Source organism: Mandrillus leucophaeus, unplaced genomic scaffold (assembly GCF_000951045.1).
Source record: "Mandrillus leucophaeus isolate KB7577 unplaced genomic scaffold, Mleu.le_1.0 Scaffold135, whole genome shotgun sequence".
NCBI classification, from domain to species: Eukaryota; Metazoa; Chordata; class Mammalia; order Primates; family Cercopithecidae; genus Mandrillus; species Mandrillus leucophaeus.
Window position 1 is genome coordinate 594,408 of NW_012101310.1, and position 17,500 is coordinate 611,907.

Below are 17,500 nucleotides of genomic sequence, written 5' to 3' on the forward strand. Positions count from 1 at the left end.
GGAGGCAGAGGTTGCAGTGAGCTGAGATCGGCCACTGCACTGTAGCCTGGGGGACAGAGCAAGACTCCGTCTCAAAAAAAAAAAAAAAAAAAAAAGTGGGATGTTTAGAAGAACAGATGTGTTTGTATTCATTTTCCATCCAAGCCTCTGCGGGCTGGAAGAAAGAAGACAAGGAGACTGTTTCTGAAGTCACAAATTGGGCAGCTTGAGCTGTCTAGGGTTTGGGAGACCTCTGCGAGGCCCTTGTGCCCTTTCAAGCACATCCCTCAGTTCTCTTCCTGCCGTAACTTCAGTGGTGGTGCAGGCATGTATGGACAGAGACAGGAGGGAAACAGCTGAGTAAGGTGCAGGGAGGGGACACTAGGATCCAGGGTTCATGAGGAGGTTTGAAGCATAATGACCCAGGGGTGCCTGGTGCACAGAGACTGCTCCAGGTGAGTCATGTGTCACTGTTACGGTGGCTAAGTGGAAGTGGCAGGTGTGAACCGCCCCAGCTTTGAAGGCTGTCCTCAGCTTGCACCTCCTGCCCTCTGCTCATCTCATTGTTCTCTGCATTTTCTTTCTTAGAGCTCCCAGAAGTCCCTCACTCCTTCTGGGCCCAATTTGGGGGTGAGGTCTCAAGGAGGGGACCACCTTGCTTGGTCCTCAGTCCTGAAACAAGCAGCCGATGCACTCCTACCTCCCATCGCCTTCTGCTGGTGACCAGGGCTGGAGGGGACCTATAGGTCTTTAGACACACCCGGAGGCTCCTGGCAGCCATGCCCTCTGGGTGCTGAGGCAGAGTGAGGCAGGACAACGTCTCTGGCTGCTAGTGAGCGAGGGATTTGGCCCGTGCTATTGGCTTTCAAAACAATTTGGAGGAGGAAAGTGAAGGGGCCAACTCACCGCAGGACTCTCCTCTCCTGGTCAGTCCCTTGTTGGATTCTTGCCTGGGAGTTTCAGAGCCAGCAAGCCACTGGGGTCGCTTATTGTCCCCATACGTGAAGGAGATGTCCAAAACACTCAGTAGCTGGTACTCCTGGGTAATACCCCCGGGCATCAGCGTGGAGATGTTGGCCGTAGACAGCTGCCTTGGTACCTCTCTGTGGAAGATCAGTCTGCCCTAAAGCTTTTGAACCCCAAAGGCCTGTTCAGAAGACGTTGAGCTGCGGAGCCACTATCTCTCCACGAGGAAGAGCTTGTAATTGTCCCCAGGCTGTTTTCCCTGGCGGTGGTACCAGATAACTCAGAACATCATTCCAGAAGGACCATTTGGTTTCTTTCCGCATTTGCCCACAGGGAAGCTCTACTGCCCTTCTCCTTCCCACGTGCATGCACAGTCCCTCCCCGCAAGGACTCAGGGTCATTTGCAGACTGGACATCCCTCCCACTAGCTCATGTGTAAGAATATTAGCAAGGCCATTTGGGAGGCCAAGGCGGACGGATTATGAGGTCAGGAGATCGAGACCATCCCGGCTAACACGGTGAAATCCCGTCTCTACTAAAAATACAAAAAAAAAAGATTGGCCAGGTGTAGTGGTGGGCACCTGTAGTCCCAGCTACTAGAGAGGCTGAGGCAGGAGAATGGTGTGAACCCATGGGCAGAGCTTGCACTGAGCTGAGATCGAACCACTGCACTCCAGCCTGGGCGACAGAGCGAGACTCTGTCTCAAAAAAGAATATTAGCAAGGCCAATGCTAGCCTCAAACCCGTAAGGATCTGACATCCCAGAGGAGGAAAGTGTGTCTTCTAAGGCTCTCCGAGTTGGAAGGGACTTGATCCGTCTAGTTCCGCCTCCTCCCCAGAGCCAGAATCTCCTGTACCGTATTCCTCTATTTGAATGTCTCCAGGGATGGCAAAGTGACTCTTTCCCAGGGGTGGCCCATTCTAGCTCCTTTGGCCAGCTGGAATCTGCCATTCCCTGTCTTATCCTGTTTGATGGTAGGCCACCTAAAATCTTTCATTATAATCTCATAGACCCTTTACTGAGCTCCAAATGAATTGTACCTAGTGGTTTGATTGAAATAACTGGATTCAGAATTGGGGTTCAGATTTTGATCATTTTCACCACGAAGCGTATCACGACGACAATGGCTTTGTCTGGGTAGAGATTTGGGGGCACTCTGACCATACTTGCCTTCCTCCCCCTTGTGTCTCCTGGAACTGGAGTCTGATTGGTTCCACATGGCGATCTTTGCATGTGAAGTGGGGGCATGCTAGGGAGTGACAGGGCCTCTTGAGAGGCTGGGTAGGGGCAGAGGGCCATGGTCTGTCTGCTTGGCATTGACGGCCCTGCAACTGGAAAGCAGTTTCTGGGTCATCCGATGGGCAGGGTCTTTTCCCTCCCCACGAATCTCCACGTGCTCCTGGGCGTGGGATTTCTGATCTTGTTTAGCAGATTGAGAGAGGGAAATGATAAGGGAGGGACAAGCTGGTGCTAAGCAAATAGGAACTGAAGAATCAGGCAACCCTTTGAATTAAGAAAAACCCAAACAGGACTCTTCTCTCCTGGACCTGTTGAGTTGAGGAGCCCTGTTAACCTCTTCTAGGACTTGTGGAGTCTGAGGACATTAGAGTGGCCATTGATAAAAAACCGTTGCGTGAAATCGTACGTCTTAGGCACAGCACAAGCTGGATAGAGATCTGGTATGTGCTGGAGGTAGCACTGCCATGCCAGTCTTGGGGCATACTTTTACTAAAAATGATTTGTGCAATTCAGATTTAACTGGGTGTTCTGTATTTTTATTTGCTCAACCTGGCAACCCGAGTTTAGTTGGAGAGTGAATTAGGAGACTGAGAAGGCGTTTTGGTGTTGTCCTGGAGTGGCCCATTGGGACACTGGTTTCTTCTGGGCACACGGGGGTCCAGTGTGCGGATGGAGACCCTGATTTTACCCTGTCCCTGTCCACGAGCAGGAACCTCGATCTGTTGGTCACACGGGGGTCTGGTGTGCAGTATCGAACCCTGCAATAGTTTCGGCTGCAGTCCGGGCTGGTCTCTGGAGCTTACAGCCCAAGTCAGTGTTAACTAAAGAGATGAATTAAATAAAGGTCAAGCAGGGAGGGATACAGCCCATGGGGGTTGTGGGGGACAAAGGGCTGGGGAAGGTGTCCCGGGAATTGCATGTTTTGCTGCTTGGTGTCAGGAGAGCAGAATCAACTGCAAATCATTAAGCATCCCTTGCACCAGCCTCTCCCACTGCCCTGGAGACCCGCCTTGAATCTCTAGCCTGGCAAGTGCCTGGCTTAGTGACGGGAGCCATTACAGATGGGAAATGACTCCAGGGAGCCAGGAGCCAGGCTTGGCCGGCGTGGCTGGCAAATCAGCCCTCATGTGTCCGTTTCATAAAGCACAGGGAGTGTGTGCACTCCTGTGCACCTCTGGGGAAAAGAGATTGGAAGGAACCCCCCCCCCAACACACACACACACCCCGCCGCCACCCCACCGAGCTGCTAACCAGACATCTGGGCAGGGCGGACAAGTCACAGAGCAAAGAGAATTTCATGGCAACAAAAGCTTCCGGGAGAACTTTGCTCAGACAGCCTCTTCCAGTTTGAAACTTCTCTGCCTTCAGGAGTGAATTCCAGCAGCCACAGGGTTTTATTGGGCTTCTTTCTGCCTGAGACCATGTCACCCTCACCATGCTGCTGGGGGTCTGGAAAGAGCTCCGAATTAGTTTGGTGAAAAGTTAGTCACCATTAACTATTGCCAGGTCCCTGGCAACATCTCTTTGCTTCCTGGGACCTTGTTTTTCTTATCTCTTCTTCTACAAGAGGGTAAACTAGGAAACTCTGGAAGCCTGCACCAGCCCCAAGACCCTGGATTTGCCCTTAGAACACTGTCCCCCTTCCTTCTTTTGCTGATAGATCTGGAGCTTGGAGAGGAGTCGGTGGGATGGGGTGAGGTTTCATGCAGGGTCCTATTGTAAGGAAGGAGCAGGGCAAGGCGCTGTGGCACGCACGTGCAATCCCAGCACTTTGGGAGGCTGAGGAGGGTGGATCACTTGAGGTAGGAGTTCAAGACCAGCCTGGCCAACATGGTGAAACCCCATCTCTACTAAAAACGCAAAAATTAGCCAGGCATGGTGGCGCACACCTGTAATCCCAGCACTTTGGGAGGCCAGGGAAGGTGAATCACTTGGCCAGGAGTTTGAGACCACCCTGGCCAACAGGGTGAAACCCCGTCTCTACTAAAAATATAAAAATTAGCTGGGCATGGTGGTGGGCGCCTGTAATCTTCAGCTACTTGGGAGGCTGAGGCAGGAGAATCGCTTGAACCCGGAGGCAGAGGTTGCAGTGAGCTGAGATCATGCCACTGCACTCCAGCCTGGGTGACAAGAGTGAAATCCCGTCTCAAAAAATACATAATAAATAAATAAGGAAGTAAGGAGCAAGACCTCCAGTCTCTGGACCTCCATTGTGAACCTGTTTTTGTCCTGAAAGGCAAGAAAGTTTGCATCTCATAGACAGTGGGCAGCCATGGAAGGTTCCAGAACAGGGCAGTGACAAATGAGGGGAATGTCTGAAGGGGGATTTGGAGTGGAGGGCTGGTTGGAGGTGGAGAAGGCGCAGAGGTGCGCATGGCACATAGAGGGCCGGGCTGAAGTCCCTGCAGGAGGTGGTAGGGAGAGCACCCACCCGCTGCCTGGGGCAGAGGCTCCGGACTGGAACGTGGAGGGAGGATCTGAGGAACGCAGCAAACAAAGAACTGATGACTGCTCAGGGCTTACCGAAGCCTCCTCGGCATTTCCTCCAAGAGAGGGGCTGGCCCGCCGGGCAGGCAGAGAGGAGGATGTTTGTGCGGGAGGAACCCTGAGTGATTCTTTTGCAGCAAGGGCCTGGGAGACGTTCATTAGGAAGGGATTGTTTCAAAGCCTTAGGGGGAGGAGGCATGGCAGCCAAAAAAGGACAGGGGATAGAAAAGGCTAAGATGTTTACAGAGAAAAAAAAAAAAAGACAGTGGAAAAAATGACGACGAGGTCAAGCAGATTTGGGGGATCGCCCCCGCTGTCCACTGTGTGGGGGCTGGGTGCCCGGCACAGCAGGAGAAAGAGCCACAGGGCCTGGGCTGTGCTTTTTGGAGAGCCGAGCCTGTGACCTCCGTGTGCTTAATCCTGCCCGTGGCCCTGATCCCAAACCCCACGAAATGCCCTCTCCTGTCTGTTTGCTGCCAGCCTGTTTCATCAGTTGGTCTCCCCTGGACATTTCTGCTTGAAGAAGGAGACAGGACTCACCGGACTTAAGACTTATCTGCCCCCCCACCCCAGTCCCTTCCCCCAGAAGCCCAGGAGGGTCTGGCTGCGGGGCAGGAGGCAAACTCCTAGCAGCCCTTTTGTCTGACGTCTTGACAAAGGGACTGGGGCCTTTCCCAAGCCCCACAGGTGTGAAGAACTTGTTACTGTAGTGTTTATTCAGCCCTATTAGTGGCCTGAAGGACTGTTGACAGAAGGCCCCTTTGTGTTCAGACTTGGCTAAAGCTCCCTAAGCCCTCGACAAACACAGGCCACTTATCTCCCGGGACTTTATCAGAAACCATCTTAAGCCTGTCTTTGGCAGGCCGGGAACTCCAGCCTCCCATCCCACTCCGACTGTGACTCCAGGCACTGAGGTTCCAAAACACTTCCCACTTTCTTTCGTTTTTCTTACCACCTGGATCCACCCCTCTTCCAGGGCATTTCTGGTATCAGAGATAAAGCACAGGTGGTCGGGGGGAGGGGGAAGGGAGGGTGGACAGAAGTTTTGTTTTCAAATTGAATCCTAAAAACGAAATGACGTGGCCCCACAGGCCTGTTTCTGAAAGAGAGACTTAAGAGAAGTGTGTGGGCTCCTCTCTGGGAGAACTTGGCTTCAGGGGCCTCCAAGGCTGACCACGGAGGGTCCCTATTGAGAGGTGAAGCCAGCTGGACTTCCAGGGTCCAGTGGGGAATTGGAAAACTTTTCTGTCTTACAAGAGGATTGTAAAACGCCCCTATAGGTGCCCTGTAGCTAGAAAGAGGATTGTAAAATGCACCAATCAGCGCTTTGTTAAATGCACCAATCAGCACTCTGTAAAGTGCACCAATCAGCGCTCTGTAAAATGCACCAACCAATGCTCTGTAAAATGCACCAACCAGCGCTGTGTAAAACGCACCAATCAGTGCTCTGTAAAACACACCAATGAGCCTAAAAGTAGCCAATCACGGGGAGGATTGAAAAAAGGGCACTCTGATAGGACAGAAATGGAACATGAGCCGGAACAAATAAGGGAATAAAAGCTGGCCACCCCCACCCCAGCCAGCAGTGGTAACCCACTCGGGTCCCCTTCCACGCTGTGGAAGCTTTGTTCTTTTGCTCTTCATAGTGAATCTTGCTGCTGCTCACTCTTTGGGTCCGTGCCACCTTTAAGAGCCATAACACTCACCGCCAAGGTCCACGGCTTCATTCTTGAAGTGAGCGAGACCACGAACCCACCGGCAGGAACCAACTCTGGACACACTCTTGCTCACTGCCCTCTGCTAAATCCCCCTGCTATGCCACCACATGCCCAAAAGTAGACTCCTTTCTTCTCCCCCAAAATAGTTTCCTCTGCCCAGTTCCCTGGAGAAGATCCTGCACACCCATTCTCTCTGAAAGACCCAGGTGGTCATCAGTCCTGTTGGCTACACCCCTCTGATGGTTTCCCTGGAAAGGCTCCCATACCTCCACTTTCAGCAAGGGAGAAGCCTGTAGGATCCTCTCACCACCACCCCAGGGCCATGGCGAGTCCCAGCTGTGATCTACCCGCTGCCTGGAGGTGGTCGTAGTGTCCTTTCCACAGCCCTGTCACCTGCTTGATCCAGTCCCACCCTGAGGCTTCTTTACAGCATCATTACCTAGCCTGGAGCACCCCACTTCTGAATTCCAGGGTCCCCTCCCAAAGGCCTCCATGCTGATGTGAGTCTGTGATCTGTCCCCTACTCTGCAGGAGTTTCGAGTATCATGAGTTAGACTTTTAGGGCCAGAAAAGAACTTAGAAATCATCAGACCCAAATGTCTTCATTTTTCATACGGGAGAATGGGCTCAGAGGGGCCCACTGGACTTTCCAGGGTCACATACCTGGGGGAGTCGTGGAGCCGGAGCTAGAGTCCAGGCTTCCCACATCAGGCCCAAGCTCTCTTTCCTCTCGCTTGCTTGTGAGGTTGTAGCCATTGTGTAGCCATTGTGTTTGATCTTGGTTAGTAATAGTTACACTCGCCTATGCCCTGCCTCTCTACACTGTGAGATCCTAGGTTCTTGTCTTCCGGTAGCTTTTTTCTCCTCTGCGTGATCTAGACTAGTGGTTCTCAAAGTATGGCCCTTAGATGGGCAGCATCAGCACCACCTGGGAGCTTGTGAGGTGCCCATCATCATGCGTCACGCACAGCCTACAGAATCAGAAGTTCTGGGGGGTGGCCAGGCGCAGTGGTTCATGCCTGTAATCCAAGCACTTTGGGAGGCCTAGGCGGGTGGATCACCTGAGGTCAGGAGTTCGAGACCAGCCTGGCCCACATGGTGAAACCGTGTCTTTACTAAAAATACAAAAATGAGCCAGGTGTGGTGGCGGGTGCCTGTAATCCCAGCTACTCAGGAGACTGAGGCAGGAGAATCGCTTGAACCCGGGAGGCAGAGGTTGCAGTTAGGCAGGCAGATCACCTAAGGTCAGGAGTTCAAGATCAATCTGGGCAACATGGTGAAACCCCGTCTCTACTAAAAATACAAAAAAATTAGCCAGGTGTGGTGGCGGGTGCCTCTAATCCTAGCTACTTGGGAGCCTGAGGCAGGAGAATCGCTTGAACCTGGGAGGTAGAGATTGCAGTGAGCCGAGATCCTGCCACTGCCCTCCAGCCTGGGTGACAGAGCAAGACTCCGTCTCAAAAAAAGAAAAAGAAACTCCAGGGTTTTCTCAGCTCCCTGTGTCTTAAGAGGGAATGCTGGTGAATCTGTGCACCCAGGCTGGAGAAGCATCACAGGTTGGGGCCTTGAGAGGGGTGTGGTAGCTGCTTGAATTAAAAACCACAGCTCAAGAGAAGGAAGAAGGGGCCGTGCTCTGTTGAGAGAGGAAAATGCAGCAACGCCAGCCCTATGGCAGGTGTGCTTCCCATTCAGAGCTGGGCACTTCCAAGGTCTCTGTTCATGTTTGTTGAATGAAGCAACGAATGGGCAGTCAGGCAGAAGCGGGTCCTGTTTGGGTGTCCTTGTGGCATCTTGAAGTGCCACATCTTCCCTCACATGGTCTCTGGGACTCCAGAGAGTCCCATGGGACATCCTTACCTCTCCTGGCTCTCATGCCCAGCGTAGACTGACTCTGCCTGTTGACTTTTCTTTCACACAAGCGAGTTGTGCAGTTCTCCTGGCCGTCTCTAGGAGATGTTTGTCAGTGGTTTTTAAAATGGTTGAAACGTGGCACCCTCAATGAGTGCAAACCCTAGAGCCTTGAGTGGAACCAATTACTCCTGTGTAATGTCCTCACGGTCCTCGTAGGGGTCATCCAGTCTCGTGACTCCCTCTGGCTGGTCACTGCTGCATTGTGTCTGGCTGGCTGATGTCTCCAGTGACGAACTTGAAGCCTGTGTTTGGGGGATAGTGGTGGACCTAGGAGTGAGGCCACAGCAGAAGCAGCATTAACCAGACTTTAGCATGCCCAGGTATCTCCACCGACCCTGCCAGGGCAGGGACCATGGCTGTCCTGCTCACTGTGACGTCCCGAGCACCTTGCATGGTACCCAAAATGCACCAAGTAGGGGCTCAGTACATACTCGTTGAATGCTTCGATAAATTCATGCCCTACCAGATTTGCTAATAGTGAAGTAAAACCTAAGACTGGGCTCGGATTGTTTTATAAATGTATGTACGTGTATGGTCGTTTCTTTTCTGCCCAGCTCACCTGTAGACACAAAGGGCTGTGAGTCCCAGAAATGCTTGGGCCAGTCCTGCCTCGGCCCCTTTTCCTAAAGGAGCCCTTTGAGAGGCTGGCTCAGAATGATCCCCAGGTGTGGGCAGGAGTTAGGTGTGTGGGCAGCCAGGGTTGCTCAACCCAGCCATGTCAGGAGACGCTGAAAATGGGGCTCAGAAAAACACACTGGGGGCGGAATACCTGAAATTTATAAACAGGAGCTGAACAATTTCTAAATAAACAGCATACCAAATGGAGTAGCAAAGTAATAAAAGGAAATACAGACTACCTCAAAGTCTTAAAAATAACTCTCAAGTATTTTTATGATTCTGAGCCAGTCATTTAAGGAGAAGTTTCTCTTGAAACCAGGCTTCTACCCATTGCCCCATCACAGACCCCCGCGGTCAAACCTCCCTTTACCTCCCTGCAGAGGCTCTCTGTCCACACAGTGGGTCACGTCCCAACTGGTTTCTTTTCCATTGAGTTTCAGTTCCATCCCTCCCCGTCAGAGTCTGCATTTGCACAGGATCCCCAGGTGACCGTAGGCACGTTATAGTTGGGGCAGTGCTGGCAGAATATCCTGTCTGTGCTCCGACTCTCCTCAGGCCCTGTCCTCTCCCCGTTGTTCCAGACAGAGTCAGAAGAACGGCCTCCTTGAGTATTAGTCTTGACAGCTCTGGTCACCGTTGAAAACAGTGCAATTACTAGACCAGTGTCCGCCTCCCCCTGAGACAGGAAGCACCCTGGTACAGGACTCCATCTTGCCTGCGTCTGTCACACCAGCACCTGGCCCTTTTAAAGGCTTCAGTCAAAGCTTTGTTGAAGGAGTTAATGACAGTCACCTCCTGGAGCAGCTTTCCTCCCCTCTCCTCTCCTCTCGTTTCCTTTGATGGAGTTTCACTCTTGTGGCCCAGGCTGGAATGCAATGGCATGATCTTGGCTCACCGTGACCTGTGCCTCCCGGGTTCAAGTGATTCTCCTGCCTCATCCTCTCGAGTAGCTGGGATTACAGGCGCCCACCACCACGCCCGGCTAATTTTGAATTTTTTAGTAGAGACGGGGTTTCTCCATGTTGGTCAGGCTGGTCTCGAACTGCCAACCTCAGGTGATCTGCCCGCCTTGGCCTCCCAAAGTGCTGGGATTACAGGCGTGAGCCACCGCGCCCGGCCCTTTTGGCGCAGCTTTCTAAGCCTCAGAGTTTGCACTTAGAGGACAGCATCTTAGGCTGTGGGAAATAAATATTTACATACCCCGGAGGCGGCGAGCGTCATGATCTCCCTGACCCAGGAATTCTCAAACTCAACACTGTGGACATTTGGCAGACTCCGTTTGCAGGGGACTGTCCTGTGTATTGTAGGAAGTTTAGCAGCCCCTCTGGTTTCTATCCCCTGGATGCAAACAGCCCCTCCCTCCCCAGTCGTGATAACCAAAAATGTCCGTAGACATTGCCAGATGTCCAGTGGGGGACAAAATTGCCACCGGTTGAGAACCACTGCCCCATCTCCCTCAGGGAGTTTGTGAGTTGAACATGCTGAGTAGGTCTCCTGGTCCTTACCCAGCAGCCATGGACTTACCTAGCAGAGGAGCTGGTGGGGGAAGCAGCGCCTGCCCCCAATCCTGCAAGTTTTTGCCATGCATGCCCCAACCTGCTCATGTGGCCTGGACATGTGGAAATGTGTCAACAATCATGACAGATCTGAGAGCAATGCCTGTCCCAGTGCACAGGCAGCCAACGGCTGGGGCCTCCAGCCTGTGATGGTGCCTATGTGAGTTTTTTTTTGTTGTTATTTTTATTTTTTATTTTTATTTTTTTGGAGAATTCAGCTGTTATGCTGCAGAGATAACATGGTCAGTCTTCTCAAGAGAACCACTCTGAAAGGGAGAGGACATGGTGATCCTGTGTGCTGGAGGGCTGCCGTGGGGTACCGGGGCCCAGACCAGAGCCTCTGAGAAGACTCATCACCGAATGGCCTTCCTGCTCCAGTGAGAAGCCCCTGGGCCATGTGAAGTCTGGGGGAGTCAGGACCAGAGTCCCTGAGAGACATGGTCTGGAAACTGCTCACCAATGACTGCTGGATGCTTTCTGGGCCTGGGGTAGTCCTGATAGGATTGAGAGTGAGTTCGTCAGGGCCTTTTGGGGCGGGCCAACACCTATGGTTTGGTAAATTCATCAAAAGCAGTGGATGCAACTTCAGTCTCTGTGGGCAAGGGCACTACTCAGAGTTCCAGGAAGCGTCCAGGGGACTTAGATGTGGGTTTTTCTCTCTGAAGCACAGCAGTCTGCTTGAGCAGACAGAAGTTAAATTGATGAGTTAAAGTAGTTGAAAACAACAATCAGATGTCACAAGGCCATGCCTTGTCAGGGAGTGGTTCAGGCAGTAAATCCTCTGTCTGCCCTACCTATCTAACTAGCTAACTGTCTCTATACATACCTGCTTGCCTGTCTACCTGCCCACCTACCTATCCATCCATCCATCCATCCATCCATCCATCCATCCATCCATCCATCCATCCATGCATCTATCCATTTATCTATCCATCCATTTCATGCATCCATTCATCCTTCCATCCATCCATCCACCCACCTATCAACTCCATCCATCCATCCATCCCTCCCTCCCTCCATCTATTCATCCGTCCATCCATCCGCCTTTTCATCCTTCCATTCATCCACCTTTTCATCCTTCCATTCATCCACCTTTTCATCCTTCCATTCATCCATGCGTCCATCCAACCATCCATGCATCCATCCATGCGTCTGTCTATCCATTTATCTATCCATCCATTTCATCCATCCATTCATCCTTCCATTCATACCATCCATCCACCCACCTATCAACCCCATCCATCCATCCATCCATCCATCCATCCCTCCATCCGTCCATCCATCCACCTTTTCATCCTTCCATTCATCCATCCATCCATCCATCCATCCATCCATCCATCCATGCATCCATCCATGCATCCATCCATGCATCCATCCATGCATCTATCCATTTATCTATCCATCCATTTCATGCATCCATTCATCCTTCCATCCATCCATCCACCCACCTATCAATTCCATCCATCCATCCATCCATCCATCCATCCATCCATCCATCCATCCATCTATCCATTCATTCATCCACCCATCTATCCATCCATCCCATCCTTCCATCCATCCATCCATCCATCCATCCATCCATCCATCCATCCATCCATCTATTCCTCCATCCCTCCATCTATTCATCCGTCCATCCATCCACCTTTTTGTCCATCCATCCATCCATCCATGCATCCATCCATCCATCCATCCATGCATCCATCCATCCATGCATCCATCCATGCATCTGTCTACCCATTTATCTATCCATCCATTTCATGCATCCATTCATCCTTCCATTCATACCATCCATCCATCCTTCCATCCACCCACCTATCAACTCCATCCATCCATCCCTCCATCCATCCATCCCTCCCTCCCTCCCTCCCTCCCTCTCTCCCTCCATCTATCCATCTGTCCATTAATCCACCTTTTCATCCTTCCATTCATTCATCCATCCATCCACCTTCTCTCTTGTTTGCTTTCTCTCTCTCATTTGCACAACAAAAATGAATGAAGGCTTTCTGTGGGCTGGAGGATATAAGAGCAAACACTATCCCTTCCTCAACAAACCAACACAGTTAATGAGAGATTAGTCCCACTTGATCAGATATTTTCTGACATGAGTTTGTTCCCTCCATTAGATGGGGAACTCATGGATAGTTGAGAGTGCATTGTCCACCTGTGTATCTCACAGAGCCTGTAGCACGGAACTGGGCACATAGCTAGAGCACTGTGAGTATGCACTGAATTGATCTGACCTAGGGGAGTGGGAAGGGGTTGGGCAGTTCCAGGTTGGTGGGAGAGGGAGAGGGGCAGAAAGGCAGGAATGTTGAGAGGTAAGGAGTGGCCACAGGCATGTGTTGAAATAGGACTTAGAGAACTTTTTTGATGGGGGAAGAAAATAGGAACCCACCTCTTGGTCCTCTCTCCCTACTGGGTTTCTGGTTGGAAAGTGGGGACTCTCCCCCTCCTACCTTCCTTACCTCGTTATGCCCTGGGTCTGAAATGCAGCCACATGTGATGTATCCTTGGTGATCCTCACATGATAGCCAAAGAGGAGCACAAAGCTTGGGGTGTCTTTGAGTGGCTGGGGTACCCCTGGATAAGAGGCAGAGCCTCAAAGGCCTAGGCAGGGCTTCTGTTCTTGCCCCTGCTGGTCCCTCAGAGTGTCTCTGCCGCCCCCAACCCCCTTTTCTCTGGGCTGACCTCTCTGTTCTCACAAAGCTGCCCTTTCCTCCCTGCCTTGAAATCTGATAATGAAACTAATACCCAATATTTTTGCCTCCAAGAGATGCAGGAGATAAACAGGAAGGCACGAAGGATTAAGGTGTCTCTCCGAGGAAGGGGCTGGGGACAGGCCGGGAGTTGGGTGACGCCTCTCTGTGGAGCTGAGGGATCCAGATGTGAGCTGCTTCGCCCAGTGCATTTTTCCATCTGTGCAGAGAAAATAAAACAAAGAGAAAAGAAAACAAGCTGTAAAATACTTTGCAGAAGTCTGAGCATGGGCATTTGCCACTTGATGTCTCTTGACAGCTCCAAGAAGAAGGGGGAGGGAAGGGACCCCTGCCTTTTGATGTTCGCCTCAGAGTTTTCTTTTGTGTGACCAGTTGTTTAGGAAAAACCTTTTGTTGGCATAAGGTGCATATGGAAGATCAACCAGCCCCCAGCTTCCTCTTGGGGTGGGAAAAGTGGAGGCTGAGCTCCCAGACGGGGCTCAAAGGTTAGGGCAGTCCCCGCTGGGAAATGCAGGAGGAGGACGTTTGCCTCCAAGAAGGACGGGATGATGCTATTACCAGGCCTTTCCTGGTACAAGGGAGGCCTGAGGAAGTGAGGCCTGGGTGATCCTTCCAGATCCCTGTCCCCAGGCAAGTGTTCCAGGTCCTGTGATTTCTGTGCTTGTAGGGAAGATCTAGATTCTGACTGTAGTCTAGGCCAGCTGTTACTTCCAGTGATAAGGGTCCCTTCCTCTGAGCCAGTGAACCAGGAGCCGGAAGGCCTGGGTTCCCATCCTGGACCCCCCATTTACTGGCTCCGTGGTCCTGGGCTGGTTGGTCATTTCACACTCTGAGCAGGCCCCTGTCACCCTTGTCTGGCAGAGTGAGTCCAAAGAGAGTGAGTGTGCGCAGGCGTGACAGTTGTCTGTGGGAGGGCAAGGTGCAGCTGCAGCCTCTTACTTTGCACCTGGTTGAACTCAGCCCTGGGGACACTTGCTGGAGGACACTTAGCAAGGCTCTGGGACTCATCCCCTGGTTTAATTTGGCTTCTGGCTGCTTTCAGATTTCAGGGTAGGAGCTGTCTTTTCTCCTGCATCCCCCACTGCTTTCTCTAGAGCCCTGTCCACCTCTATTTGTAAATGGAATGACTAATGGGTGAGTGACTTGGCAGTGACTCTAGGAAGAGCACTTAAAGAAGCTTGTCCTAACATCAGAGAGAAAAATTAAAGAGGCACATGTTTTTCTAAAGATCACAAATTAAAGTAACATGTGAATGAGAAACTGTTAAAAATATTTACAGCTTATATGGCAGAAAAGACAAATGATGTTTAATCCTCCCACATAAGATCACTAGACAACATGAAAAAAAGTCCACCTTATTTGAAAACTGGGCAAATGGCATGAATAGGCAATGCACAAAAAAGAAATATAAATAGAAAAACAATACATGGGGAAATGTCCAACCTTCCTAGTAATCAAAGACACGCAAATTAAAATCATGTGTGTGTGTGTATGTGTTTTTCTCTCAGACCGATTGGCCAAGATTTTTTAAAAAGAATGCTGATACCAAATGCATATTATTCTTTTCAAGCACGTGGTAAAATAGGAGCTCTCATATCCTGCTGGTGGGAGTATAAGCCATACAGCCTCTCTTGAGGGCAGTTTGGCAGTTTGGAGCCAATGTTAAAAACATGTAGAAGAGCTGGGCGCGGTGGCTCACGCCTGTAATCCCAGCACTTTGAGAGGTCGAGGTGGGCAGATCACAAGGTCAGGAGTTCGAGATCAGTCTGGCCAGCATGGTGAAACCCTGTCTCTACTAAAAATACAAAAAATTAGTCAGGTGCAGTGGCAGGTGCCTGTAATCCCAGCTGTTCGGGAGGCTGAGGCAGGAGAATGGCGTGAACCTGGGAGGCGGAGGTTGCAGTGAGCCGAGATCATGCCACTGCACTCCAGCCTGGGCTATAGAACAAGACTCCATCTCAAAAAATAAATAAATAAATAAATAATAAAAATATAAAAACATGTAGATTCAAAATTCAACCCAGTAATTCCATCTAGAGAAATTTGCGCTACAACACTCATCAGCGCAGAGCACAAATATGTATGTTCAAAGGTGGTTCAAGGTGGTTACCTTTACGTTCAAAGGTAGTTAACATTTATAATAGTGAAAAATGGGAAACGGCCTATAGCTGTCCAACCCTGGGAGGTCCTTCTTTTAAATGCCTCCACTTCGACTCCAAGGCATTTAAAAGTGCCAGACGACTTTTATTTTTTAGTTTTTAATTTTTGTGAGATAGGGTCTCGCTCAGTGGCTCAGGCTGGGGTACAATGGTGGCTCATGGCAACCTCCACCTCCCAGAATCAAGAGATTCTCCCGCCTCAGCCTCCCAAGTAGCTGGGATTACAGGCGCAAACCACCATACCTGGCTAATTTTTGTATTTTTTAGTGGAGATGAGGTTTCACCATATTGGCCAGGCTGGTCTCAAACTCCTGACTCCAAGAGATCTGCCCACCTCAGCCTCCCAAAGTGCTGGGATTACAGGCGTGAGCCTCCATGCCCAGCCCAGACGACTTTTAAACATCGTGAAGAACAGTATTTGACACGAGAAAATGTTCATTATTATGGAAAAAAAAAAAACCTACAAAACTAGATGTGTAAAAGTATGATCTGTGTTTTCTATTTCTGTAGGAAAGAATTAAATAGCTCCACAACTGAACAAATGTTAATTAAGCCTAACAGGAAAGATCTCTGCAGCAACTGTGGTTGGTGGAAATAGGAGTGTATTCCTTTCTCTTCCTGCTTTTGTTTATCGAGTGCATGAATTAAATATATATTTCTTAGGTTGGGTGCGGTGGCTCAGGCCTGTAATCCCAGCACTTTGGGAGACCGAAACAGGCAGATCTCTTGAGCCCAAGAGTTCAAGACCAGCCCAGGCAACATGGTGAAACCCTGGTTCTACAAAAAATACAAAAAAAATTAGCTGGGCATGGTGGCACATGCCTGTGGTCCCAGCTACTCGGGAGGCTGAGGTGGGAGGATCTCATGAGCCCGGGAGACAGAGGTCTCAGTGAGCCAAGATCTGTGCCATTGCACTCCAGCCTGGGCAACAGAGTGAGACCCTGCCTCAAACAAAAAACAAAACAAAAATCCCAACATGTATTTCTTTAGAAATTCCATCAAATGTGATTTAGAACACACTGAGCATGAAACCATGTTGTAGAGTGAACAAGAAGAGGCCAGACCTGTGCTGGAGTACCCTGGGGTTGGAAGCCTAAAGAAGAAGGCAGGTGACAGGCAATCCTGATATGGCACAAGGAAAGCTGTGTGAGGCCATGCTGGGTGCCCATGCCAGGCTTGTGGGGTGGAGCGGGGCTGGGAAGTAACATTGGAACCAAGACCTGGGAGACGAGAAGGAGGCAGCCAGATAAAACAGGGGTGTCCTGGGAGAAAGGGAACAGCATGTCCAAAGCCCCAGAGAGGCAGGCGAGAGGTCCTCGCACATGGCTCTAGAAACAGACCAAAGTTTGGAATCACTGGAGCATAAAGAGTGAGGGGCTGGAGGGCGAGGCAGGACCAGCTTATTTGGAGCCCTGAAGGCCATGCTGAGTGCTTTCGACTTGATCCCGATGGACGCCCTCAGATTGGTGCTTAGAAATCCTGCTCTGGGCTGAGTGTGGTGGCTCACGGCTGTCAGCCCAGCACTCTGGCAGGCTGAGGTGGGAGGATCACAAGGTCAGGAGTTCAAGACCAGTCTGACCAACATGGTGAAACCCCGTCTCTACTAAAAATACAAAAATTAGTCAGGTGTGGTGGTGCACACCTGTAGTCCCAGCTACTGAGGAGGCTGAGGCAGGAGAATCGCTTGAACCCGGGAGGCAGAGGTTGCAGTGAGCTGAGATCGGGCCACTGCACTCCAGCCTGGGTGACAGAGAAAGACTCCCATCTCAAAAATAACAACAAACAAAAAGAAATCCTGCTTCTGCTGATTATGCAGAGGGGAGCCTGCGAGGTTCACCTCAAGCCACAGGGAACCTGAGGGCAGGATGGTAAGGAGTCAATGATGTAGAGGAGGTGACTCTGGGTTCAAGTGGAGACCCCAGACCTGAAACTGGAAATACTGATTTGGGAGTTGGGAGCACAGAGATGATGAGTGGTGAAGGAGACAGACCAGGAGGGCGCGGGGGTGGGCGGGGAAAGGGAGCTGAGTCCTGAGCAATGCTCGTGGGGAGGGAACAGGTGGAGCAGAGCCATCGTGGACGATGTGGGGGTCCTCTCCCCAGAGCAGGGCTGGGCAGCCTCCGGAAGCCAGCCAGGTTGAGGTGGGAAG

General features: G+C 51.0%; 1 protein-coding gene across 1 annotated transcript in view; it reads left to right on the forward strand.

The window, feature by feature from the left end:
- Positions 1-17,500, forward strand: part of NTN1 (netrin 1) — a 300,896-nt gene that overhangs the window by 154,040 nt on the left and 129,356 nt on the right. The gene's annotated exons all lie outside the window — the stretch shown is intronic.